The sequence below is a fragment of the Neolamprologus multifasciatus genome, unplaced genomic scaffold (assembly GCF_963576455.1).
Source record: "Neolamprologus multifasciatus unplaced genomic scaffold, fNeoMul1.2 scaffold_52, whole genome shotgun sequence".
Lineage (NCBI taxonomy): Eukaryota > Metazoa > Chordata > Actinopteri > Cichliformes > Cichlidae > Neolamprologus > Neolamprologus multifasciatus.
Window position 1 is genome coordinate 16,627 of NW_028182007.1, and position 22,838 is coordinate 39,464.

The 22,838-nt window shown below is 51.0% G+C and overlaps 9 non-coding genes and 19 pseudogenes across 9 annotated transcripts; all 28 read left to right on the forward strand.

The window, feature by feature from the left end:
- Positions 1–255: 255 nt before the first annotated feature.
- Positions 256–374, forward strand: LOC146490236 (5S ribosomal RNA). Its single transcript, XR_014872922.1, has one exon. It is a non-coding gene; the product is annotated as a 5S ribosomal RNA (ribosomal RNA).
- A 384-nt stretch (positions 375–758) lies between these two features.
- Positions 759–877, forward strand: LOC146490237 (5S ribosomal RNA). The gene has a single exon (XR_014872923.1). It is a non-coding gene; the product is annotated as a 5S ribosomal RNA (ribosomal RNA).
- A 390-nt stretch (positions 878–1,267) lies between these two features.
- LOC146490238 (5S ribosomal RNA) lies at positions 1,268–1,386 on the forward strand. The gene has a single exon (XR_014872924.1). It is a non-coding gene; the product is annotated as a 5S ribosomal RNA (ribosomal RNA).
- A 390-nt stretch (positions 1,387–1,776) lies between these two features.
- LOC146490239 (5S ribosomal RNA) lies at positions 1,777–1,895 on the forward strand. The gene has a single exon (XR_014872925.1). It is a non-coding gene; the product is annotated as a 5S ribosomal RNA (ribosomal RNA).
- Positions 1,896–2,285: 390 nt separating this feature from the next.
- On the forward strand, positions 2,286–2,404 carry LOC146490240 (5S ribosomal RNA). The gene has a single exon (XR_014872927.1). It is a non-coding gene; the product is annotated as a 5S ribosomal RNA (ribosomal RNA).
- A 390-nt stretch (positions 2,405–2,794) lies between these two features.
- On the forward strand, positions 2,795–2,913 carry LOC146490241 (5S ribosomal RNA; annotated as a pseudogene).
- A 390-nt stretch (positions 2,914–3,303) lies between these two features.
- LOC146490242 (5S ribosomal RNA) lies at positions 3,304–3,422 on the forward strand. Its single transcript, XR_014872928.1, has one exon. It is a non-coding gene; the product is annotated as a 5S ribosomal RNA (ribosomal RNA).
- Positions 3,423–3,812: 390 nt separating this feature from the next.
- LOC146490243 (5S ribosomal RNA) lies at positions 3,813–3,931 on the forward strand (annotated as a pseudogene).
- Positions 3,932–4,321: 390 nt separating this feature from the next.
- Positions 4,322–4,440, forward strand: LOC146490244 (5S ribosomal RNA). Its single transcript, XR_014872929.1, has one exon. It is a non-coding gene; the product is annotated as a 5S ribosomal RNA (ribosomal RNA).
- A 390-nt stretch (positions 4,441–4,830) lies between these two features.
- LOC146490245 (5S ribosomal RNA) lies at positions 4,831–4,949 on the forward strand (annotated as a pseudogene).
- Positions 4,950–5,339: 390 nt separating this feature from the next.
- On the forward strand, positions 5,340–5,448 carry LOC146490246 (5S ribosomal RNA; annotated as a pseudogene).
- Positions 5,449–5,837: 389 nt separating this feature from the next.
- Positions 5,838–5,956, forward strand: LOC146490247 (5S ribosomal RNA; annotated as a pseudogene).
- Positions 5,957–6,346: 390 nt separating this feature from the next.
- Positions 6,347–6,465, forward strand: LOC146490248 (5S ribosomal RNA; annotated as a pseudogene).
- A 390-nt stretch (positions 6,466–6,855) lies between these two features.
- On the forward strand, positions 6,856–6,974 carry LOC146490249 (5S ribosomal RNA). The gene has a single exon (XR_014872930.1). It is a non-coding gene; the product is annotated as a 5S ribosomal RNA (ribosomal RNA).
- A 390-nt stretch (positions 6,975–7,364) lies between these two features.
- LOC146490250 (5S ribosomal RNA) lies at positions 7,365–7,483 on the forward strand (annotated as a pseudogene).
- A 390-nt stretch (positions 7,484–7,873) lies between these two features.
- Positions 7,874–7,992, forward strand: LOC146490251 (5S ribosomal RNA; annotated as a pseudogene).
- Positions 7,993–8,382: 390 nt separating this feature from the next.
- On the forward strand, positions 8,383–8,501 carry LOC146490252 (5S ribosomal RNA; annotated as a pseudogene).
- Positions 8,502–8,885: 384 nt separating this feature from the next.
- Positions 8,886–9,004, forward strand: LOC146490253 (5S ribosomal RNA; annotated as a pseudogene).
- A 389-nt stretch (positions 9,005–9,393) lies between these two features.
- On the forward strand, positions 9,394–9,502 carry LOC146490254 (5S ribosomal RNA; annotated as a pseudogene).
- Positions 9,503–10,392: 890 nt separating this feature from the next.
- Positions 10,393–10,511, forward strand: LOC146490255 (5S ribosomal RNA; annotated as a pseudogene).
- Positions 10,512–10,901: 390 nt separating this feature from the next.
- LOC146490256 (5S ribosomal RNA) lies at positions 10,902–11,020 on the forward strand (annotated as a pseudogene).
- Positions 11,021–11,409: 389 nt separating this feature from the next.
- On the forward strand, positions 11,410–11,528 carry LOC146490257 (5S ribosomal RNA; annotated as a pseudogene).
- Positions 11,529–11,912: 384 nt separating this feature from the next.
- On the forward strand, positions 11,913–12,031 carry LOC146490258 (5S ribosomal RNA; annotated as a pseudogene).
- Positions 12,032–12,420: 389 nt separating this feature from the next.
- LOC146490259 (5S ribosomal RNA) lies at positions 12,421–12,539 on the forward strand (annotated as a pseudogene).
- A 390-nt stretch (positions 12,540–12,929) lies between these two features.
- Positions 12,930–13,048, forward strand: LOC146490260 (5S ribosomal RNA). Its single transcript, XR_014872893.1, has one exon. It is a non-coding gene; the product is annotated as a 5S ribosomal RNA (ribosomal RNA).
- Positions 13,049–13,438: 390 nt separating this feature from the next.
- LOC146490261 (5S ribosomal RNA) lies at positions 13,439–13,547 on the forward strand (annotated as a pseudogene).
- A 389-nt stretch (positions 13,548–13,936) lies between these two features.
- LOC146490262 (5S ribosomal RNA) lies at positions 13,937–14,055 on the forward strand (annotated as a pseudogene).
- A 2,130-nt stretch (positions 14,056–16,185) lies between these two features.
- LOC146490263 (5S ribosomal RNA) lies at positions 16,186–16,304 on the forward strand (annotated as a pseudogene).
- The last annotated feature ends 6,534 nt before the right edge of the window (positions 16,305–22,838 follow it).

Below are 22,838 nucleotides of genomic sequence, written 5' to 3' on the forward strand. Positions count from 1 at the left end.
CTGAGGCCACCTACAACACACCAGGGCCAGTGCTGCTGGCCGAGGCTAACTACACCACACCAGGCCCTGTGCTGGTTCCTGAGGCCATCTTCAAAAATCCAGGGCCTGTGCTGCTGGATAAATGCTAAACTGAGTCTTTGGGTTAGGGTATTAGGCAAGCATGCAGGTAGGGTTATAGGATTGTGTTCGTAACTTCAGGTACTGGCCACCTCATCACTTGATTCCATAAATTGACACATTGTGCTGTGGGCAGCAGCTTACGGCCATACCACCCTGAGCACGCCTGACCTCGTCTGATCTCGGAAGCTAAGCAGGGCTGGGCTTGGTTAGTACTTGGATGGGAGACTGCCTGGGAATACCTGGTGCTGTAAGCCTTTCATGTCATTGAACTGCTTTTGATCCAGAGAAGGGGTGTATTAAAAGACCCAAAGCAGCTGCCCATTAATGAGGGCACATTAACGACATTGCTTTTGGCTGTTTTCACCAATGTCTTGTTCTGCTGGCTGAGGCCACCTACAACACACCAGGGCCAGTGCTGCTGGCCGAGGCTAACTACACCACACCAGGCCCTGTGCTGGTTCCTGAGGCCATCTTCAAAAATCCAGGGCCTGTGCTGCTGGATAAATGCTAAACTGAGTCTTTGGGTTAGGGTATTAGGCAAGCATGCAGGTAGGGTTATAGGATTGTGTTCGTAACTTCAGGTACTGGCCACCTCATCACTTGATTCCATAAATTGACACATTGTGCTGTGGGCAGCAGCTTACGGCCATACCACCCTGAGCACGCCTGACCTCGTCTGATCTCGGAAGCTAAGCAGGGCTGGGCTTGGTTAGTACTTGGATGGGAGACTGCCTGGGAATACCTGGTGCTGTAAGCCTTTCATTTTCATGTCATTGAACTGCTTTTGATCCAGAGAAGGGGTGTATTAAAAGACCCAAAGCAGCTGCCCATTAATGAGGGCACATTAACGACATTGCTTTTGGCTGTTTTCACCAATGTCTTGTTCTGCTGGCTGAGGCCACCTAAAACACACCAGGGCCAGTGCTGCTGGCCGAGGCTAACTACACCACACCAGGCCCTGTGCTGGTTCCTGAGGCCATCTTCAAAAATCCAGGGCCTGTGCTGCTGGATAAATGCTAAACTGAGTCTTTGGGTTAGGGTATTAGGCAAGCATGCAGGTAGGGTTATAGGATTGTGTTCGTAACTTCAGGTACTGGCTACCTCATCACTTGATTCCATAAATTGACACATTATGCTGTGGGCAGCAGCTTACGGCCATACCACCCTGAGCACGCCTGACCTCGTCTGATCTCGGAAGCTAAGCAGGGCTGGGCTTGGTTAGTACTTGGATGGGAGACTGCCTGGGAATACCTGGTGCTGTAAGCCTTTCATTTTCATGTCATTGAACTGCTTTTGATCCAGAGAAGGGGTGTATTAAAAGACCCAAAGCAGCTGCCCATTAATGAGGGCACATTAACGACATTGCTTTTGGCTGTTTTCACCAATGTCTTATTCTGCTGGCTGAGGCCACCTACAACACACCAGGGCCAGTGCTGCTGGCCGAGGCTAACTACACCACACCAGGCCCTGTGCTGGTTCCTGAGGCCATCTTCAAAAATCCAGGGCCTGTGCTGCTGGATAAATGCTAAACTGAGTCTTTGGGTTAGGGTATTAGGCAAGCATGCAGGTAGGGTTATAGGATTGTGTTCGTAACTTCAGGTACTGGCCACCTCATCACTTGATTCCATAAATTGACACATTGTGCTGTGGGCAGCAGCTTACGGCCATACCACCCTGAGCACGCCTGACCTCGTCTGATCTCGGAAGCTAAGCAGGGCTGGGCTTGGTTAGTACTTGGATGGGAGACTGCCTGGGAATACCTGGTGCTGTAAGCCTTTCATTTTCATGTCATTGAACTGCTTTTGATCCAGAGAAGGGGTGTATTAAAAGACCCAAAGCAGCTGCCCATTAATGAGGGCACATTAACGACATTGCTTTTGGCTGTTTTCACCAATGTCTTGTTCTGCTGGCTGAGGCCACCTACAACACACCAGGGCCAGTGCTGCTGGCCGAGGCTAACTACACCACACCAGGCCCTGTGCTGGTTCCTGAGGCCATCTTCAAAAATCCAGGGCCTGTGCTGCTGGATAAATGCTAAACTGAGTCTTTGGGTTAGGGTATTAGGCAAGCATGCAGGTAGGGTTATAGGATTGTGTTCGTAACTTCAGGTACTGGCCACCTCATCACTTGATTCCATAAATTGACACATTGTGCTGTGGGCAGCAGCTTACGGCCATACCACCCTGAGCACGCCTGACCTCGTCTGATCTCGGAAGCTAAGCAGGGCTGGGCTTGGTTAGTACTTGGATGGGAGACTGCCTGGGAATACCTGGTGCTGTAAGCCTTTCATTTTCATGTCATTGAACTGCTTTTGATCCAGAGAAGGGGTGTATTAAAAGACCCAAAGCAGCTGCCCATTAATGAGGGCACATTAACGACATTGCTTTTGGCTGTTTTCACCAATGTCTTGTTCTGCTGGCTGAGGCCACCTACAACACACCAGGGCCAGTGCTGCTGGCCGAGGCTAACTACACCACACCAGGCCCTGTGCTGGTTCCTGAGGCCATCTTCAAAAATCCAGGGCCTGTGCTGCTGGATAAATGCTAAACTGAGTCTTTGGGTTAGGGTATTAGGCAAGCATGCAGGTAGGGTTATAGGATTGTGTTCGTAACTTCAGGTACTGGCCACCTCATCACTTGATTCCATAAATTGACACATTGTGCTGTGGGCAGCAGCTTGCGGCCATACCACCCTGAGCACGCCTGACCTCGTCTGATCTCGGAAGCTAAGCAGGGCTGGGCTTGGTTAGTACTTGGATGGGAGACTGCCTGGGAATACCTGGTGCTGTAAGCCTTTCATTTTCATGTCATTGAACTGCTTTTGATCCAGAGAAGGGGTGTATTAAAAGACCCAAAGCAGCTGCCCATTAATGAGGGCACATTAACGACATTGCTTTTGGCTGTTTTCACCAATGTCTTGTTCTGCTGGCTGAGGCCACCTACAACACACCAGGGCCAGTGCTGCTGGCCGAGGCTAACTACACCACACCAGGCCCTGTGCTGGTTCCTGAGGCCATCTTCAAAAATCCAGGGCCTGTGCTGCTGGATAAATGCTAAACTGAGTCTTTGGGTTAGGGTATTAGGCAAGCATGCAGGTAGGGTTATAGGATTGTGTTCGTAACTTCAGGTACTGGCCACCTCATCACTTGATTCCATAAATTGACACATTGTGCTGTGGGCAGCAGCTTACGGCCATACCACCCTGAGCACGCCTGACCTCGTCTGATCTCGGAAGCTAAGCAGGGCTGGGCTTGGTTAGTACTTGGATGGGAGACTGCCTGGGAATACCTGGTGCTGTAAGCCTTTCATTTTCATGTCATTGAACTGCTTTTGATCCAGAGAAGGGGTGTATTAAAAGACCCAAAGCAGCTGCCCATTAATGAGGGCACATTAACGACATTGCTTTCGGCTGTTTTCACCAATGTCTTGTTCTGCTGGCTGAGGCCACCTACAACACACCAGGGCCAGTGCTGATGGCCGAGGCTAACTACACCACACCAGGCCCTGTGCTGGTTCCTGAGGCCATCTTCAAAAATCCAGGGCCTGTGCTGCTGGATAAATGCTAAACTGAGTCTTTGGGTTAGGGTATTAGGCAAGCATGCAGGTAGGATTATAGGATTGTGTTCGTAACTTCAGGTACTGGCCACCTCATCACTTGATTCCATAAATTGACACATTGTGCTGTGGGCAGCAGCTTACGGCCATACCACCCTGAGCACGCCTGACCTCGTCTGATCTCGGAAGCTAAGCAGGGCTGGGCTTGTTTAGTACTTGGATGGGAGACTGCCTGGGAATACCTGGTGCTGTAAGCCTTTCATTTTCATGTCATTGAACTGCTTTTGATCCAGAGAAGGGGTGTATTAAAAGACCCAAAGGAGCTGCCCATTAATGAGGGCACATTAACGACATTGCTTTTGGCTGTTTTCACCAATGTCTTGTTCTGCTGGCTGAGGCCACCTAAAACACACCAGGGCCAGTGCTGCTGGCTGAGGCTTACTACACCACACCAGGCCCTGTGCTGGTTCCTGAGGCCATCTTCAAAAATCCAGGGCCTGTGCTGCTGGATAAATGCTAAACTGAGTCTTTGGGTTAGGGTATTAGGCAAGCATGCAGGTAGGGTTATAGGATTGTGTTCGTAACTTCAGGTACTGGCTACCTCATCACTTGATTCCATAAATTGGCACATTGTGCTGTGGGCAGCAGCTTACGGCCATACCACCCTGAGCACGCCTGACCTCGTCTGATCTCGGAAGCTAAGCAGGGCTGGGCTTGGTTAGTACTTGGATGGGAGACTGCCTGGGAATACCTGGTGCTGTAAGCCTTTCATTTTCATGTCATTGAACTGCTTTTGATCCAGAGAAGGGGTGTATTAATAGACCCAAAGCAGCTGCCCATTAATGAGGGCACATTAACGACATTGCTTTTGCCTGTTTTCACCAATGTCTAGTTCTGCTGGCTGAGGCCACCTACAACACACCAGGGCCAGTGCTGCTGGCCGAGGCTAACTACACCACACCAGGCCCTGTGCTGGTTCCTCAGGCCATCTTCAAAAATCCAGGGCCTGTGCTGCTGGATAAATGCTAAACTGAGTCTTTGGGTTAGTGTATTAGGCAAGCATGCAGGTAGGGTTATAGGATTGTGTTCGTAACTTCAGGTACTGGCCACCTCCTCACTTGATTCCATTAATTGACACATTGTGCTGAGGGCAGCAGCTTACGGCCATACCACCCTGAGCACGCCTGACCTCGTCTGATCTCGGAAGCTAAGCAGGGCTGGTCTTGGTTAGTACTTGGATGGGAGACTGCCTGGGACTACCTGGTGCTGTAAGCCTTTCTTTTTCATGTCATTGAACTGCTTTTGATCCAGAGAAGGGGTGTATTAAAAGACCCAAAGCAGCTGCCCATTAATGAGGGCACATTAACGACATTGCTTTTGGCTGTTTTCACCAATGTCTTGTTCTGCTGGCTGAGGCCACCTACAACACACCAGGGCCAGTGCTGCTTGCCGAGGCTAACTACACCACACCAGGCCCTGTGCTGGTTCCTGAGGCCATCTTCAAACATCCAGGGCCTGTGCTGCTGGATAAATGCTAAACTGAGTCTTTGGGTTAGGGTATTAGGCAAGCATGCAGGTAGGGTTATAGGATTGTGTTCGTAACTTCAGGTACTGGCCACCTCATCACTTGATTCCATAAATTGACACATTGTTCTGTGGGCAGCAGCTTACGGCCATACTGCCCTGACCTCGTCTGATCTCGGAAGCTAAGCAGGGCTGGGCTTGGTTAGTACTTGGATGGGAGACTGCCTGGGAATACCTGGTGCTGTAAGCCTTTCATTTTCATGTCATTGAACTGCTTTTGATCCAGAGAAGGGGTCTATTAAAAGACCCAAAGCAGCTGCCCATTAATGAGGGCACATTAACGACATTGCTTTTGGCTGTTTTCACCAATGTCTTCTTCTGCTGGCTGAGGCCACCTACAACACACAGGGCCAGTGCTGCTGGCCGAGGCTAACTACACCACACCAGGCCCTGTGCTGGTTTCTGAGGCCATCTTCAAAAATCCAGGGCCTGTGCTTCTGGATAAATGCTAAACTGAGTCTTTGGGTTAGGGTATTAGGCAAGCATGCAGGTAGGGTTATAGGATTGTGTTCGTAACTTCAGGTACTGGCCACCTCATCGCTTGATTCCATAAATTGACACATTGTGCTGTGGGCAGCAGCTTACGGCCATACCACCCTGAGCACGCCTGACCTCGTCTGATCTCGGAAGGTAAGCAGGGCTGGGCTTGGTTAGTACTTGGATTGGAGACTGCCTGGGAATACCTGGTGCTGTAAGCCTTTCATTTTCATGTCATTGAACTGCTTTTGATCCAGAGAAGGGGTGTATTAAAAGACCCAAAGCAGCTGCCCATTAATGAGGGCACATTAACGACATTGCTTTTGGCTGTTTTCACCAATGTCTTGTTCTGCTGGCTGAGGCCACCCACAACACACCAGGGCCAGTACTGCTGGCCGAGGCTAACTAAACCACATCAGGCCCTGTGCTGGTTCCTGAGGCCATCTTCAAAAATCCAGGGCCTGTGCTGCTGGATAAATGCTAAACTGAGTCTTTGGGTTAGGGTATTAGGCAAGCATGCAGGTAGGGTTATAGGATTGTGTTCATAACTTCAGGTACTGGCCACCTCATCACTTGATTCCATAAATTGACACATTCTCCTATGCGTAGCAGCTTACGGCCATACCACCCTGAGCACGCCTGACCTCGTCTGATCTCGGAAGCTAAGCAGGGCTGGGCTTGGTCAGTACTTGGATGGGAGACTGCCTGGGAATACCTGGTGCTGTAAGCCTTTTATTTTCATGTCATTGAACTGCTTTTGATCCAGAGAAGGGGTGTATTAAAAGACCCAAAGCAGCTGCCCATTAATGAGGGCACATTAACGACATTGCTTTTGGCTGTTTTCACCAATGTCTTGTTCTGCTGGCTGAGGCCACCTACAACACACCAGGGCCAGTGCTGCTGGCCGAGGATAACTACACCAGACCAGGCCCTGTGCTGGTTCCTGAGGCCATCTTTAAAAATCCAGGGCCCGTGCTGCTGGATAAAGGCTAAACTGAGTCTTTGGGTTAGGGTATTAGGCAAGCATGCAGGTAGGGTTATAGGATTGTGTTCGTAACTTCAGGTACTGGCCACCTCATCACTTGATTCCATAAATTGGCACATTGTGCTGTGGGCAGCAGCTTACGGCCATACCACCCTGAGCACGCCTGACCTCGTCTGATCTCGGAAGCTAAGCAGGGCTGGGCTTGGTTAGTACTTGGATGGGAGACTGCCTGGGAATACCTGGTGCTGTAAGCCTTTCATTTTCATGTCATTGAACTGCTTTTGATCCAGAGAAGGGGTGTATTAAAAGACCCAAAGCAGCTGCCCATTAATGAGGGCACATTAACGACATTGCTTTTGGCTGTTTTCACCAATGTCTTGTTCTGCTGGCTGAGGCCACCTACAACACACCAGGGCCAGTGCTGCTGGCCGAGGCTAACTACACCACACCAGGCCCTGTGCTGGTTCCTGAGGCCATCTTCAAAAATCCAGGGCCTGTGCTGCTGGATAAATGCTAAACTGAGTCTTTGGGTTAGGGTATTAGGCAAGCATGCAGGTAGGGTTATAGGATTGTGTTCGTAACTTCAGGTACTGGCCACCTCATCACTTGATTCCATAAATTGACACATTGTGCTGTACCTAGCAGCTTGCGGCCATACCACCCTGAGCACGCCTGACCTCGTCTGATCTCGGACGCTAAGCAGGGCTGGGCTTTGTTAGTACTTGGATGGGAGACTGCCTGGGAATACCTGGTGCTGTAAGCTTTTAATTTTCATGTCATTGAACTGCTTTTGATCCAGAGAAGGGGTGTATTAAAAGACCCAAAGCAGCTGCCCATTAATGAGGGCACATTAACGACATTGCTTTTGGCTGTTTTCACCAATGTCTTATTCTGCTGGCTGAGGCCACCTACAACACACCAGGGCCAGTGCTGCTGGCCGAGGCTAACTACACCACACCAGGCCCTGTGCTGGTTCCTGAGGCCATCTTCAAAAATCCAGGGCCTGTGCTGCTGGATAAATGCTAAACTGAGTCTTTGGGTTAGGGTATTAGGCAAGCATGCAGGTAGGGTTATAGGATTGTGTTCGTAACTTCAGGTACTGGCCACCTCATCACTTGATTCCATAAATTGGCACATTGTGCTGTGGGCAGCAGCTTACGGCCATACCACCCTGAGCACGCCTGACCTCGTCTGACCTCGGAAGCTAAGCAGGGCTGGGCTTGGTTAGTACTTGGATGGGAGACTTCCTGGGAATACCTGGTGCTGTAAGCCTTTAATTTTCATGTCATTGAACTGCTTTTGATCCAGAGAAGGGGTGTATTAAAAGACCCAAAGCAGCTGCCCATTAATGAGGGCACATTAACGACATTGCTTTTGGCTGTTTTCACCAATGTCTTGTTCTGCTGGCTGAGGCCACCTACAACACACCAGGGCCAGTGCTGCTGGCCGAGGCTAACTACACAGCACCAGGCCCTGTGCTGGTTCCTGAGGCCATCTTCAAAAATCCAGGGCCTGTGCTGCTGGATAAATGCTAAACTGAGTCTTTGGGTTAGGGTATTAGGCAAGCATGCAGGTAGGGTTATAGGATTGTGTTCGTAACTTCAGGTACTGGCCACCTCATCGCTTGATTCCATAAATTGACACATTGTGCTGTGGGCAGCAGCTTACGGCCATACCACCCTGAGCACGCCTGACCTCGTCTGATCTCGGAAGCTAAGCAGAGTTGGGCTTGGTTAGTACTTGGATGGGAGACTGCCTGGGAGTACCTGGTGCTATAAGCCTTTCATATCATTGAACTGCTTTTGATCCAGAGAAGGGGTGTATTAAAAGACCCAAAGCAGCTGCCCATTAATGAGGGCACATTAACGACATTGCTTTTGGCTGTTTTCACCAATGTCTTGTTCTTCTAGCTGAGGCCACCTACAACACACCAGGGCCAGTGCTGCTGGCCGAGGCTAACTACACCACACCAGGCCCTGTGCTGGTTCCTGAGGCCATCTTCAAAAATCCAGGGCCTGTGCTGCTGGATAAATGCTAAACTGAGTCTTTGGGTTAGGGTATTAGGCAAACATGCAGGTAGGGTTATAGGATTGTGTTCGTAACTTCAGGTACTGGCCACCTTATAACTTGATTCCATAAATTGACACATTGTGCTGTGGGCAGTAGCTTACGGCCATACCACCCTGAGCACGCCTGACCTCGTCTGATCTCGGAAGCTTAGCAGGGCTGGGCTTGGTTAGTACTTGGATGAGAGACTGCCTGGGAATACCTGGTGCTGTAAGCCTTTTATTTTCATGTCATTGAACTGCTTTTGATCCAGAGAAGGGGTGTATTAAAAGACCCAAAGCAGCTGCCCATTAATTAGGGCACATTAACGACATTGCTTTTGGCTATTTTCACCAATGTCTTGTTCTGCTGGCTGAGGCCACCTACAACACACAAGGCCAGTGCTGCTGGCCGAGGATAAGTACACCACACCAGGCCCTGTGCTGGTTCCTGAGGCCATCTTCAAAAATCCAGGGCCTGTGCTGCTGGATAAATGCTAAACTGAGTCTTTGGGTTAGGGTATTAGGCAAGCATGCAGGTAGGGTTATAGGATTGTGTTCGTAACTTCAGGTACTGGCCACCTCATCACTTGATTCCATAAATTGACACATTGTGCTGAGGGCAGCAGCTTACGGCCATACCACCCTGAGCACGCCTGACCTCGTCTGATCTCGGAAGCTAAGCAGGGCTGGGCTTGGTTAGTACTTGGATGGGTGACTACCTGGTGCTGTAAGCCTTTAATTTTCATGTCATTGAACTGCTTTTGATCCAGAGAAGGGGTGTATTAAAGACCCAAAGCAGCTGCCCATTAATGAGGGCACATTAACGACATTGCTTTTGGCTGTTTTCACCAATGTCTTGTTCTGCTGGCTGAGGCCACCTACAACACACCAGGGCCAGTGCTGCTTGCCGAGGCTAACTACACCACACCAGGCCCTGTGCTGGTTCCTGAGGCCATCTTCAAACATCCAGGGCCTGTGCTGCTGGATAAATGCTAAACTGAGTCTTTGGGTTAGGGTATTAGGCAAGCATGCAGGTAGGGTTATAGGATTGTGTTCGTAACTTCAGGTACTGGCCACCTAATCACTTGATTCCATAAATTGACACGTTGTTCTGTGGGCAGCAGCTTACGGCCATACCGCCCTGACCTCGTCTGATCTCGGAAGCTAAGCAGGGCTGGGCTTTGTTAGTACTTGGATGGGAGACTGCCTGGGAATACCTGATGCTGTAAGCCTTCCATTTTCATGTCATTGAACTGCTTTTGATCCAGAGAAGGGCTGTATTAAAAGACCCAAAGCAGCTGCCCATTAATGAGGGCACATTAACGACATTGCTTTTGGCTGTTTTCACCAATGTCTTGTTCTGCTGGCTGAGGCCACCTACAACACACCAGGGCCAGTGCTGCTGGCCGAGGCTAACTACACCACACCAGGCCCTGTGCTGGTTCCTGAGGCCATCTTCAAAAATCCAGGGCCTGTGCTGCTGGATAAATGCTAAACTGAGTCTTTGGGTTAGGGTATTAGGCAAGCATGCAGGTAGGGTTATAGGATTGTGTTCGTAACTTCAGGTACTGGCCACCTCATCACTTGATTCCATAAATTGGACACATTGTGCTGTGGCCTAGAAGCTTACGGCCATACCACCCTGAGCACGCCTGACCTCGTCTGATCTCGGAAGCTAAGCAGGGTTGGGCTTGGTTAGTACTTGGATGGAAGACTGCCTGGGAATACCTGGTGCTGTAAGCCTTTACTTTTCATGTCATTGAACTGCTTTTGATCCAGAGAAGGGGTGTATTAAAAGACCCAAAGCAGCTGCCCATTAATGAGGGCACATTAACGACATTGCTTTTGGCTGTTTTCACCAATGTCTTGTTCTGCTGGCTGAGGCCACCTACAACACACCAGGGCCAGTGCTGCTGGCCGAGGCTAACTACACCACACCAGGCCCTGTGCTGGTTCCTGAGGCCATCTTCAAAAATCCAGGGCCTGTGCTGCTGGATAAATGCTAAACTGAGTCTTTGGGTTCGGGTATTAGGCAAACATGCAGGTAGGGTTATAGGATTGTGTTCGTAACTTCAGGTACTGGCCACCTTATAACTTGATTCCATAAATTGACACATTGTGCTGTGGGCAGTAGCTTACGGCCATACCACCCTGAGCACGCCTGACCTCGTCTGATCTCGGAAGCTTAGCAGGGCTGGGCTTGGTTAGTACTTGCATGGGAGACTGCCTGGCAGTACCTGGTGCTGTAAGCCTTTTATTTTCATGTCATTGAACTGCTTTTGATCCAGAGAAGGGGTGTATTAAAAGACCCAAAGCAGCTGCCCATTAATTAGGGCACATTAACGAAATTGCTTTTGGCTATTTTCACCAATGTCTTGTTCTGCTGGCTGAGGCCACCTACAACACACAAGGCCAGTGCTGCTGGCCGAGGCTAACTACACCAGCACAGGGCCTGTGCTGGTTCCTGAGGCCATCTTCAAAAATCCAGGGCCTGTGCTGCTGGATAAATGCTAAACTGAGTCTTTGGGTTAGGGTATTAGGCAAGCATGCAGGTAGGGTTATAGGATTGTGTTCGTAACTTCAGGTACTGGCCACCTCATCGCTTGATTCCATAAATTGACACATTGTGCTGAGGGCAGCAGCTTACGGCCATACCACCCTGAGCACGCCTGACCTCGTCTGATCTCGGAAGCTAAGCAGAGTTGGGCTTGGTTAGTACTTGGATGGGAGACTGCCTGGGAGTACCTGGTGCTATAAGCCTTTCATATCATTGAACTGCTTTTGATCCAGAGAAGGGGTGTATTAAAAGACCCAAAGCAGCTGCCCATTAATGAGGGCACATTAACGACATTGCTTTTGGCTGTTTTCACCAATGTCTTATTCTTCTAGCTGAGGCCACCTACAACACACCAGGGCCAGTGCTGCTGGCCGAGGCTAACTACACCACACCAGGCCCTGTGCTGGTTCCTGAGGCCATCTTCAAACATCCAGGGCCTGTGCTGCTGGATAAATGCTAAACTGAGTCTTTGGGTTAGGGTATTAGGCAAGCATGCAGGTAGGGTTATAGGATTGTGTTCGTAACTTCAGGTACTGGCCACCTCATAACTTGATTCCATAAATTGACACATTGTGCTGTGGGCAGTAGCTTACGGCCATACCACCCTGAGCACGCCTGACCTCGTCTGATCTCGGAAGCTTAGCAGGGCTGGGCTTGGTTAGTACTTGGATGAGAGACTGCCTGGGAATACCTGGTGCTGTAAGCCTTTTATTTTCATGTCATTGAACTGCTTTTGATCCAGAGAAGGGGTGTATTAAAAGACCCAAAGCAGCTGCCCATTAATGAGGGCACATTAACGAAATTGCTTTTGGCTATTTTCACCAATGTCTTGTTCTGCTGGCTGAGGCCACCTACAACACACAAGGCCAGTGCTGCTGGCCGAGGATAAGTACACCACACCAGGCCCTGTGCTGGTTCCTGAGGCCATCTTCAAAAATCCAGGGCCTGTGCTGCTGGATAAATGCTAAACTGAGTCTTTGGGTTAGGGTATTAGGCAAGCATGCAGGTAGGGTTATAGGATTGTGTTCGTAACTTCAGGTACTGGCCACCTCATCACTTGATTCCATAAATTGACACATTGTGCTGTGGGCAGCAGCTTGCGGCCATACCACCCTGAGCACGCCTGACCTTGTCTGATCTCGGAAGCTAAGCAGGGCTGGGCTTGGTTAGTACTTGGATGGGAGACTGCCTGGGAATACCTGGTGCTGTAAGCCTTTAATTTTCATGTCATTGAACTGCTTTTGATCCAGAGAAGGGGTGCTATTAAAAGACCCAAAGCAGCCGCCCATTAATGAGGGCACATTAACGACATTGCTTTTGGCTGTTTTCACCAATGTCTTGTTCTGCTGGCTGAGGCCACCTACATCACACAGGGCCAGTGCTGCTTGCCGAGGCTAACTACACCACACCAGGCCCTGTGCTGGTTCCTGAGGCCATCTTCAAAAATCCAGGGCCTGTGCTTCTGGATAAATGCTAAACTGAGTCTTTGGGTTAGGGTATTAGGCAAGCATGCAGGTAGGGTTATAGGATTGTGTTCGTAACTTCAGGTACTGGCCACCTCATCACTTGATTCCATAAATTGACACATTGTGCTGTGGGCAGCAGCTTACGGCCATACCACCCTGAGCACGCCTGACCTCGTCTGATCTCGGAAGTTAAGCAGGGCTGGGCTTGGTTAGTACTTGGATGGGTGACTGCCTGGGAATACCTGGTGCTGTAAGCCTTTCATTTTCATGTCATTGAACTGCTTTTGATCCAGAGAAGGGCTGTATTAAAAGACCCAAAGCAGCTGCCCATTAATGAGGGCACATTAACGACATTGCTTTTGGCTGTTTTCACCAATGTCTTGTTCTGCTGGCTGAGGCCACCTACAACACACCAGGGCCAGTGCTGCTGGCCGAGGCTAACTACACCACACCAGGCCCTGTGCTGGTTCCTGAGGCCATCTTCAAAAATCCAGGGCCTGTGCTGCTGGATAAATGCTAAACTGAGTCTTTGGGTTAGGGTATTAGGCAAGCATGCAGGTAGGGTTATAGGATTGTGTTCGTAACTTCAGGTACTGGCCACCTCATCACTTGATTCCATAAATTGACACATTGTGCTGTGGGCAGCAGCTTACGGCCATACCGCCCTGACCTCGTCTGATCTCGGAAGCTAAGCAGGGCTGGGCTTTGTTAGTACTTGGATGGGAGACTGCCTGGGAATACCTGGTGCTGTAAGCCTTCCATTTTCATGTCATTGAACTGCTTTTGATCCAGAGAAGGGCTGTATTAAAAGACCCAAAGCAGCTGCCCATTAATGAGGGCACATTAACGACATTGTTTCTGCTGTTTTCACCAATGTCTTGTTCTGCTGGCTGAGGCCACCTACAACACACCAGGGCCAGTGCTGCTGGCCGAGGCTAACTACACCACACCAGGCCCTGTGCTGGTTCCTGAGGCCATCTTCAAAAATCCAGGGCCTGTGCTGCTGGATAAATGCTAAACTGAGTCTTTGGGTTAGGGTATTAGGCAAGCATGCAGGTAGGGTTATAGGATTGTGTTCGTAACTTCAGGTACTGGCCACCTCATCACTTGATTCCATAAATTGACACATTGTGCTGTGGGCAGCAGCTTGCGGCCATACCACCCTGAGCACCCCTGACCTTGTCTGATCTCGGAAGCTAAGCAGGGCTGGGCTTGGTTAGTACTTGGATGGGAGACTGCCTGGGAATACCTGGTGCTGTAAGCCTTTCATTTTCATGTCATTGAACTGCTTTTGATCCAGAGAAGGGGTGTATTACAGTTTTTCTCCATTGGTTTGGCTCATTTCTTGAAACAGAAATTACATTCTCAAAATAACATGGACAAACCTCCAAACCTCTTGGCAAATGTTCACAACAGAATGGCATTTCTCATTCATTTTATCAAATGGCAAATGCCTTAGTACATGTCTCAATTGTCTCAGTGCATCTTTGCAAATGATTAAGTACAAGTAGCCTACAGTTATACAGTTAGCCCACATTTAGCACATTTTCCAAATGAATAGATCTTGTAGATCTAAACTGATTAGTTGATTCTCAGTCTAATGATCATTCCCTCCAAAACATGTCAGCATGATTTCATTGTATAAGTACTCGCATGCACAACCGTCTGTTCAATTGTCAAAATTGGTCAAGAACATAATACCATGAATACCAAATATGAATTTCTTTGAATATTTGATAAATTGATGACAGTCATTGACAATCAGGTGAAACTAGGTGTCACACACAGGTGTCTTCCATGATTGTGTGCTGCCAAACACAGATATATAGAGCTTGACCAGAGCCAGTCCGATCTCTGAACATGGATAGACAAGGCAAAGCAAACGGACAAGGGGAAGTTCTTCCTTAAGGAAGAGGAGGAAGAAGAAGAAGAAGAGGAGGACTGAGAGGAATAGGTGCTGTGCTGTCCCAAGTGAAATTCGGGCCACAATTATAGACCATGTTACAAACCATGGCCTCACAATGGCAGAGGCAGGTCGTCGAGTGCAGCCTAATGTGCCTCGTTCTACAGTCTCCTCCATTATCCAAACCTTTCGCAGGGAAAACAGGTATGTACTCTATGTAATCTATGATGGAATTATATGTTGTATAGGACAGGGCACTGTGCGTGAGGCAAAAAATGTATAACTTACTGTAGAGATTTTGTGTGCATCTGCCTACAGTGGTAGGTCTATACTAGCAGGTGGAGAGGACTAGTGGAATGTTTTGATACTAAATATGACAAGAAATATATTGAACAAATTACTGTAAACTATGGAATTACATAATTTATACAGTTTAGAGAAGTATTCCAGTCACTGTGCAGCGGGAGAATGAGTACAGCGACCACTGAATAAGTCCTTATTTTTTGATTTTGTGTTCATACAATTTACTACTGTAATGTACATTTTCTTTTTACATATGTATGAAACTTTCTTTGCGTGTGAATAAAAAATGGTTATCATTTCCTTGGTAGTGTGAGTGCAATCTGTGATGTCAAACCTTGGAGGCTACTCTTTTCTGTGGTATATTGTTGGTCCTCTGTCATAGTGACAAAACATCTAAACATTTTGTATGGCAGTACTCACACAATGCCAAAGGGATGATGCATTTTGGGGGCACTAACTATTCAGATTAGAAAGAAATGTAGTTTTGACACATGAGTGAACTGTTTTAGGGGAGATATGAGCTTTTGCAGGTGGACCATGTTGTTGTGATCAACCATCCAGGTTTATTTTGACAAAAGCACCAAGAATGATGAGAATGTCCGATCTGTGTCGAGAAATGAGCCAAAGCTATTGAGAAGGATCTTTGCCATTTTGGAGACACTGACTGTTTAAATGAGAAAGGGATTTAGATTGAAGCCTGAGTGAACAGTTTTGGAAGAGATATGAGCTTTTGCAGGTGAGCTATAGTGTTGTGCTAAACTGTAAGAGTGTTTTGCCAAATGATCTTAGAGTTTTGAGAATGTAATTTCTGTTTAAAGAAATGAGCCAAACCAATGGAGAAAAACTGTAAAAGACCCAAAGCAGCTGCCCATTAATGAGGGCACATTAACGACATTGCTTTTGGCTGTTTTCACCAATGTCTTGTTCTGCTGGCTGAGGCCACCTACAACACACCAGGGCCAGTGCTGCTGGCCGAGGCTAACTACACGACACCAGGCCCTGTGCTGGTTCCTGAGGCCATCTTCAAAAATCCAGGGCCTGTGCTGCTGGATAAATGCTAAACTGAGTCTTTGGGTTAGGGTATTAGGCAAGCATGCAGGTAGGGTTATAGGATTGTGTTCGTAACTTCAGGTACTGGCCACCTCATCACTTGATTCCATAAATTGACACATTGTGGTGTGGGCAGCAGCTTACGGCCATACCACCCTGAGCACGCCTGACCTTGTCTGATCTCGGAAGCTAAGCAGGGCTGGGCTTGGTTAGTACTTGGATGGGAAACTGCCTGGGAATACCTGGTGCTGTAAGCCTTTCATTTTCATGTCATTGAACTGCTTTTGATCCAGAGAAGGGGTGTATTACAGTTTTTTCTGATTGCTTAAGCACATTTTTTGTAACTATTGGCTATTTTTGCAAAACTCCACACACAAATAAGAAAACCTGTCACCCAATTATCAAAACATTGTAGTTCTCTTGCAAAAGCGAACACAGCTAGATTAACTCTTCACACCTTCGTAAAAATGGTGTTTTCGTATCAAACAGTACACACAAGCCATCATCTACTAAGCACACAATGCGCCAACTGCACACTGATGGTATGAATACAAAACACATCTGGCTTTTGCTTTCTCTGTGTACAGATGTCAATTTGAGGTCACACTTTTGTCATAGTGTCATGTAAACATACAAGGATCCGAACTTCAAGTATTGGTGTTTATTCACACTCATCAAAACCAAGACAAAGTCAGAACACAAAATAGGAATTTCACAAAAAAAAGGGAAAAAAAAGACAATCAGCCTACATCATGTCGTCTTTCTGGGTCCGGCCACAAAACTTCGTACACATCGCATGCAATATCCTCCAGTCCAAGGCACCGGGGAAAATATCTCCTTGAATGCCGTATCCAGGCCTGACATGATGCCTGGTCAATATCTCCACATGCCTCCTCCATTGCCTGTAAAAGGGCTACCTGTTGATGAGGATGACGGTCGTACACTTTCCAGCGCCAGGCAGAGAAGAACTCCTGGATGGGATTTACAGTTTTTTCTGATTGCTTAAGCACATTTTTTGTAACTATTGGCTATTTTTGCAAAACTCTACACACAAATAAGAAAACCTGTCACCCAATTATCAAAACATTGTAGTTCTCTTGCAAAAGTGAACACAGCTAGATTAACTCTTCACACCTTCGTAAAAATGGTGTTTTCGTATCAAACAGTACACACAAGCCATCATCTACTAAGCACACAATGCGCCAACTGCACACTGATGGTATGAATACAAAACACATCTGGCTTTTGCTTTCTCTGTGTACAGATGTCAATTGAACATTCTGCCTCTGCCCCCAACATCTGGACGTCTAGCAATTCTGTAAAGTAACAATTTCAGTATTTTTGCATGTATGGTACTGTTGTGTTTCTCATTAGAGTATGGCAGTGCTACAAAGTACTTACCGATTCTCATTTCGAAATGTCCTAATGATGCTTGCCACAGTGTAGCGGCTCAGTTTAGGCTGAACCCGTTGGCCAGCTTCCCTCAGGGTCATCCCATGGTTGATGACATGGTCCACTATTGTAGCCCTGATGTCATCAGTTATTCTGTTTCTTACTCTTCTTACCCTTCCTCTTTCCCCTCCTCGTCCTCTTCTTGCTCCTCTTTGTCCTCTTCCTCTAACTTCCTCTAACCCTCTTGCTTCTTCACCTCCACGTCCTCTTCCTCCAACTTCTTCACCTCCACGTCCTCTCCCTCGGCCTCCTCTGATTCTCACTCTTCTCACTCTTACTGCTCCTTCCATTGTACTCCACATAGACAGCTTACCTGTGGCCTGTTTATAGTGCTTAGGCTGATTGCAAAGTGGACTAATTATCTAAAACAGTTTTCACATGTGAAAGTGTGCCAGACAGTTGGCAAAATAGTGTTAATGATAGCCATACATGTGTATAATTTTGCTAGGAGTGTGTTGGAAATTTGGTAATTGAGTGTAAGCAGTGAGTTGTGCCTACAGTTTTGCAAAGTGTGTGTTACAAAATTGCAAACTGAGTGCAAAGCAGTGTTTGTGCTTTTAGTTTTGCAAACTCAGTGAGTGGTTTTGCTATAAGTGTTAATAGTTTTAGGAATTGTGCTATAAGAATCACAGTTAGGGTTTAAGCATTCAGAAAAAACTGTAATACACCCTTTCTCTGGATCAAAAGCAGTTCAATGACATGAAAATGAAAGGCTTACAGCACCAGGTATTCCCAGACAGTCTCTCATCCAAGTACTAACCAAGCCCAGCCCTGCTTAGCTTAGCTGCTTTCGGAGCCTGGGGGGGGGACACCCGCACAAAGGGTGGCCAGGCGGCCCGGTCCGGGTTTTTTCTCCTTTGTTTCAGACGCCTGGTGGGCGGTGCCACCCGTTCACCAAGGGTGGTAAGGCTTTGGGAGCCTGGGGAGCGGACACCCGCACAAAGGGTGGCCAGGCGGCCCGGTCCGGGTTTTTTCTTCTTTGTTTCAGACGCCTGGTGGGCGGTGCCATCCGATCACAAGGGCTGGCAAGGCTTTCGGAGCTTGGGGAGCGGACACCCGCACAAAGGGTGGCCAGGCGGACCGGTCCGGGTTTTTTCTTCACTGTTTCAGACATCTGATGGGCGGTGCCACCCGATCACAAGGGCTGGCAAGGCTTTCGGAGCCTGGGGAGCGGACACCCGCACAAAGGGTGGCCAGGCGGCCCGGTCCGGGTTTTTTCTTCTTTCTTTCACACGCCTGGTGGGCGGTGCCATCCGATCACAAGGGCTGGAGAGGCTTTCGGAGCCTGGGGAGCGGACACCCGCACAAAGGGTGGCCAGGCGGCCCGGTCCGGGTTTTTTCTTCTTTCTTTCACACGCCTGGTGGGCGGTGCCACCCGATCACAAGGGCTGGCAAGGCTTTCGGAGCCTGGGGAGCGGACACCCGCACAAAGGGTGGCCAGGCGGCCCGGTCCGGGTTTTTTCTTCTTTCTTTCACACGCCTGGTGGGCGGTGCCACCCGATCACAAGGGCTGGCAAGGCTTTCGGAGCCTGGGGAGCGGACACCCGCACAAAGGGTGGCCAGGCGGCCCGGTCCGGGTTTTTTCTTCTTTCTTTCACACGCCTGGTGGGCGGTGCCACCCGATCACAAGTTCTCGCAAGGCTTTCGGAGCCTGGGGAGCGGACACCCGCACAAAGGGTGGCCAGGTGGCCCGGTCGGGGTTTTTTCTTCTTTCTTTCACAAGCCTGGTGGGCGGTGCCACCCGATCACAAGGGCTGGCAAGGCTTTCGGAGCCTGGGGAGCGGACACCCGCACAAAGGGTGGCCAGGCGGCCCGGTCCGGGTTTTTTCTTCTTTCTTTCACACGCCTGGTGGGCGGTGCCACCCGATCACAAGGGCTGGCAAGGCTTTCGGAGCCTGGGGAGCGGACACCCGCACAAAGGGTGGCCAGGCGGCCCGGTCCGGGTTTTTTCTTCTTTGTTTCACACGCCTGGTGGGCGGTGCCACCCGATCACAAGGGCTGGCAAGGCTTTCAGAGCCTGGGGAGCGGACACCCGCACAAAGGGTGGCCAGGCGGCCCGGTCCGGGTTTTTTCTTCTTTCTTTCACACGCCTGGTGGGCGGTGCCACCGATCACAAGGGCTGGCAAGGCTTTCGGAGCCTGGGGAGCGGACACCCGCACAAAGGGTGGCCAGTCGGCCCGGTCCGGGTTTTTTCTTCTTTGTTTCACACGCCTGGTGGGCGGTGCCACCCGATCACAAGGGCTGGCAAGGCTTTCGGAGCCTGGGGAGCGGACACCCGCACAAAGGGTGGCCAGGCGGCCCGGTCCAGTATTTTTACTTCTTTCTTTCACAAGCCTGGTGGGCGGTGCCACCCGATCACAAGGGCTGGCAAGGCTTTCTGAGCCTGGAGAGCGGACACCCGCACAAAGGGTGGCCAGGCGGCCCGGTCCGGGTTTTTTCTCCTTTGTTTCAGACGCCTGGTGGGCGGTGCCACCCGATCACCAAGGGTGGTAAGGCTTTCGGAGCCTGGGGAGCGGACACCCGCACAAAGGGTGGCCAGGCGGCCCGGTCCGGGTTTTTTCTTCTTTGTTTCAGACGCCTGGTGGGCGGTGCCATCCGATCACAAGGGCTGGCAAGGCTTTCGGAGCTTGGGGAGCGGACACCCGCACAAAGGGTGGCCAGGCGGACCGGTCCGGGTTTTTTCTTCTCTGTTTCAGACATCTGGTGGGCGGTGCCACCCGATCACAAGGGCTGGCAAGGCTTTCGGAGCCTGGGGAGCGGACACCCGCACAAAGGGTGGCCAGGCGGCCCGGTCCGGGTTTTTTCTTCTTTCTTTCACACGCCTGGTGGGCGGTGCCACCCGATCACAAGTTCTCGCAAGGTTTTCGGAGCCTGGGGAGCGGACACCCGCACAAAGGGTGGCCAGGTGGCCCGGTAAGTGTTTTTTCTTCTTTGTTTCAGACGCCTGGTGGGCGGTGCCACCCGATCACAAGGGGTGGCAAGGCTTTCGGAGCCTGGGGAGCGGACACCCGCACAAAGGTTATCAGGGCGGCCCGGTCCGGGTTTTTTCTTCTCTGTTTCAGACGCCTGGTGGGCGGTGCCACCCGATCTCAAGGGCTGGCAAGGCTTTCGGAGCCTGGGGAGCGGACACCCGCACAAAGGGTGGCCAGGCGGACCGGTCCGGGTTTTTTCTTCTCCGTTTCAGACATCTGGTGGGCGGTGCAACCCGATCACAAGGGCTGGCAAGGCTTTCGGAGCCTGGGGAACGGACACCCGCACAAAGGGTGGCCAGGCGGCCCGGTCCGGGTTTTTTCTTCTTTCTTTCACAAGCCTGGTGTGCGGTGCCACCCGATCACAAGGGCTGGCAAGGCTTTCGGAGCCTGGGGAGCAGACACCCGCACAAAGGGTGGCCAGGCGGCCCGGTCCGGGTTTTTTCTTCTCTGTTTCAGACGCCTGGTGGGCGGTGCCACCCGATCACAAGGGCTGGCAAGGCTTTCGGAGCCTGGGGAGCGGACACCCGCACAAAGGGTGGCCAGGCGGCCCGGTCCGGGTTTTTTCTTCTCTGTTTCAGACGCCTGGTGGGCGGTGCCACCCGATCACAAGGGCTGGCAAGGCTTTCGGAGCCTGGGGAAGCGGACACCCGCACAAAGGGTGGCCAGGCGGCCCGGTACGGGTTTTTTCTTCTTTCTTTCACAAGCCTGGTGGGCGGTGCAACCCGATCACAAGGGCTGGCTAAGGCTTTCGGAGCCTGTGGAGCGGACACCCGCACAAAGGGTGGCCAGGCGGCCCGGTCCGGGTTTTTTCTTCTCTGTTTCAGACGCCTGGTGGGCGGTGCCACCCGATCACAAGGGCTGGCAAGGCTTTCGGAGCCAGGGGAGCGGACACCCGCACAAAGGGTGGCCAGGCGGCCCGGTAACGGTTTTTTCTTCTTTGTTTCAGACGCCTGGTGGGCGGTGCCACCCGATCACAAGGGCTGGCAAGGCTTTCGGAGCCTGGGGAGCGGACACCCGCACAAAGGGTGGCCAGGCGGCCCGGTCCGGGTTTTTTCTTCTTTGTTTCAGACGCCTGGTGGGCGGTGCCACCCGATCACAAGGGCTGGCAAGGCTTTCGGAGCCTGGGGAGCGGACACCCGCACAAAGGGTGGCCAGGCGGCCCGGTCCGGGTTTTTTCTTCTTTCTTTCACACGCCTGGTGGGCGGTTCCACCCGATCACAAGTTCTCGCAAGGCTTTCGGAGCCTGGGGAACGGACACCCGCACAAAGGGTGGCCAGGCGGCCCGGTCCGGGTTTTTTCTCCTTTGTTTCAGACACCTGGTGGGCGGTGCCACCCGATCACCAAGGGTGGTAAGGCTTTCGGAGCCTGGGGAGCGGACACCCGCACAAAGGGTGGCCAGGCGGACCGGTCCGGGTTTTTTCTTCTTTGTTTCAGACGCCTGGTGGGCGGTGCCATCCGATCACAAGGGCTGGCAAGGCTTTCGGAGCCTGGGGAGCGGACACCCGCACAAAGGGTGGCCAGGCGGCCCGGTCCGGGTTTTTTCTTCTTTGTTTCAGACGCCTGGTGGGCGGTGCCACCCGATCACAAGGGCTGGCAAGGCTTTCGGAGCCTGGGGAGCGGACACCCGCACAAAGGATGGCCAGGCGGCCCGGTCCGGGTTTTTTCTTCTTTCTTTCACACGCCTGGTGGGCGGTTCCACCCGATCACAAGTTCTCGCAAGGCTTTCGGAGCCTGGGGAACGGACACCCGCACAAAGGGTGGCCAGGCGGCCCGGTCCGGGTTTTTTCTCCTTTGTTTCAGACACCTGGTGGGCGGTGCCACCCGATCACAAGGGCTGGCAAGGCTTTCGGAGCCTGGGGAGCGGACACCCGCACAAAGGGTGGCCAGGCGGCCCGGTAAGGGTTTTTTCTTCTTTGTTTCAGACGCCTGGTGGGCGGTGCCACCCGATCACAAGGGGTGGCTAGGCTTTCGGAGCCTGTGGAGCGGACACCCGCACAAAGGTGGCCAGGCGGCCCTGTCCTGGTTTTTTCTTCTCTGTTTCAGACGCCTGGTGGGCGGTGCCACCCGATCACAAGGGCTGGCAAGGCTTTCGGAGCCTGGGGAGCGGACACCCGCACAAAGGGTGGCCAGGCGGCCCGGTCCGGGTTTTTTCTTCTCTGTTTCAGACATCTGGTGGGCGGTGCCACCCGATCACAAGGGCTGGCAAGGCTTTCGGAGCCTGGGGAACGGACACCCGCACAAAGGGTGGCCAGGCGGCCCGGTCCGGGTTTTTTCTTCATTCTTTCACAAGCCTGGTGGGCGGTGCCACCCGATCACAAGGGCTGGCAAGGCTTTCGGAGCCTGGGAAGCAGACACCCGCACAAAGGG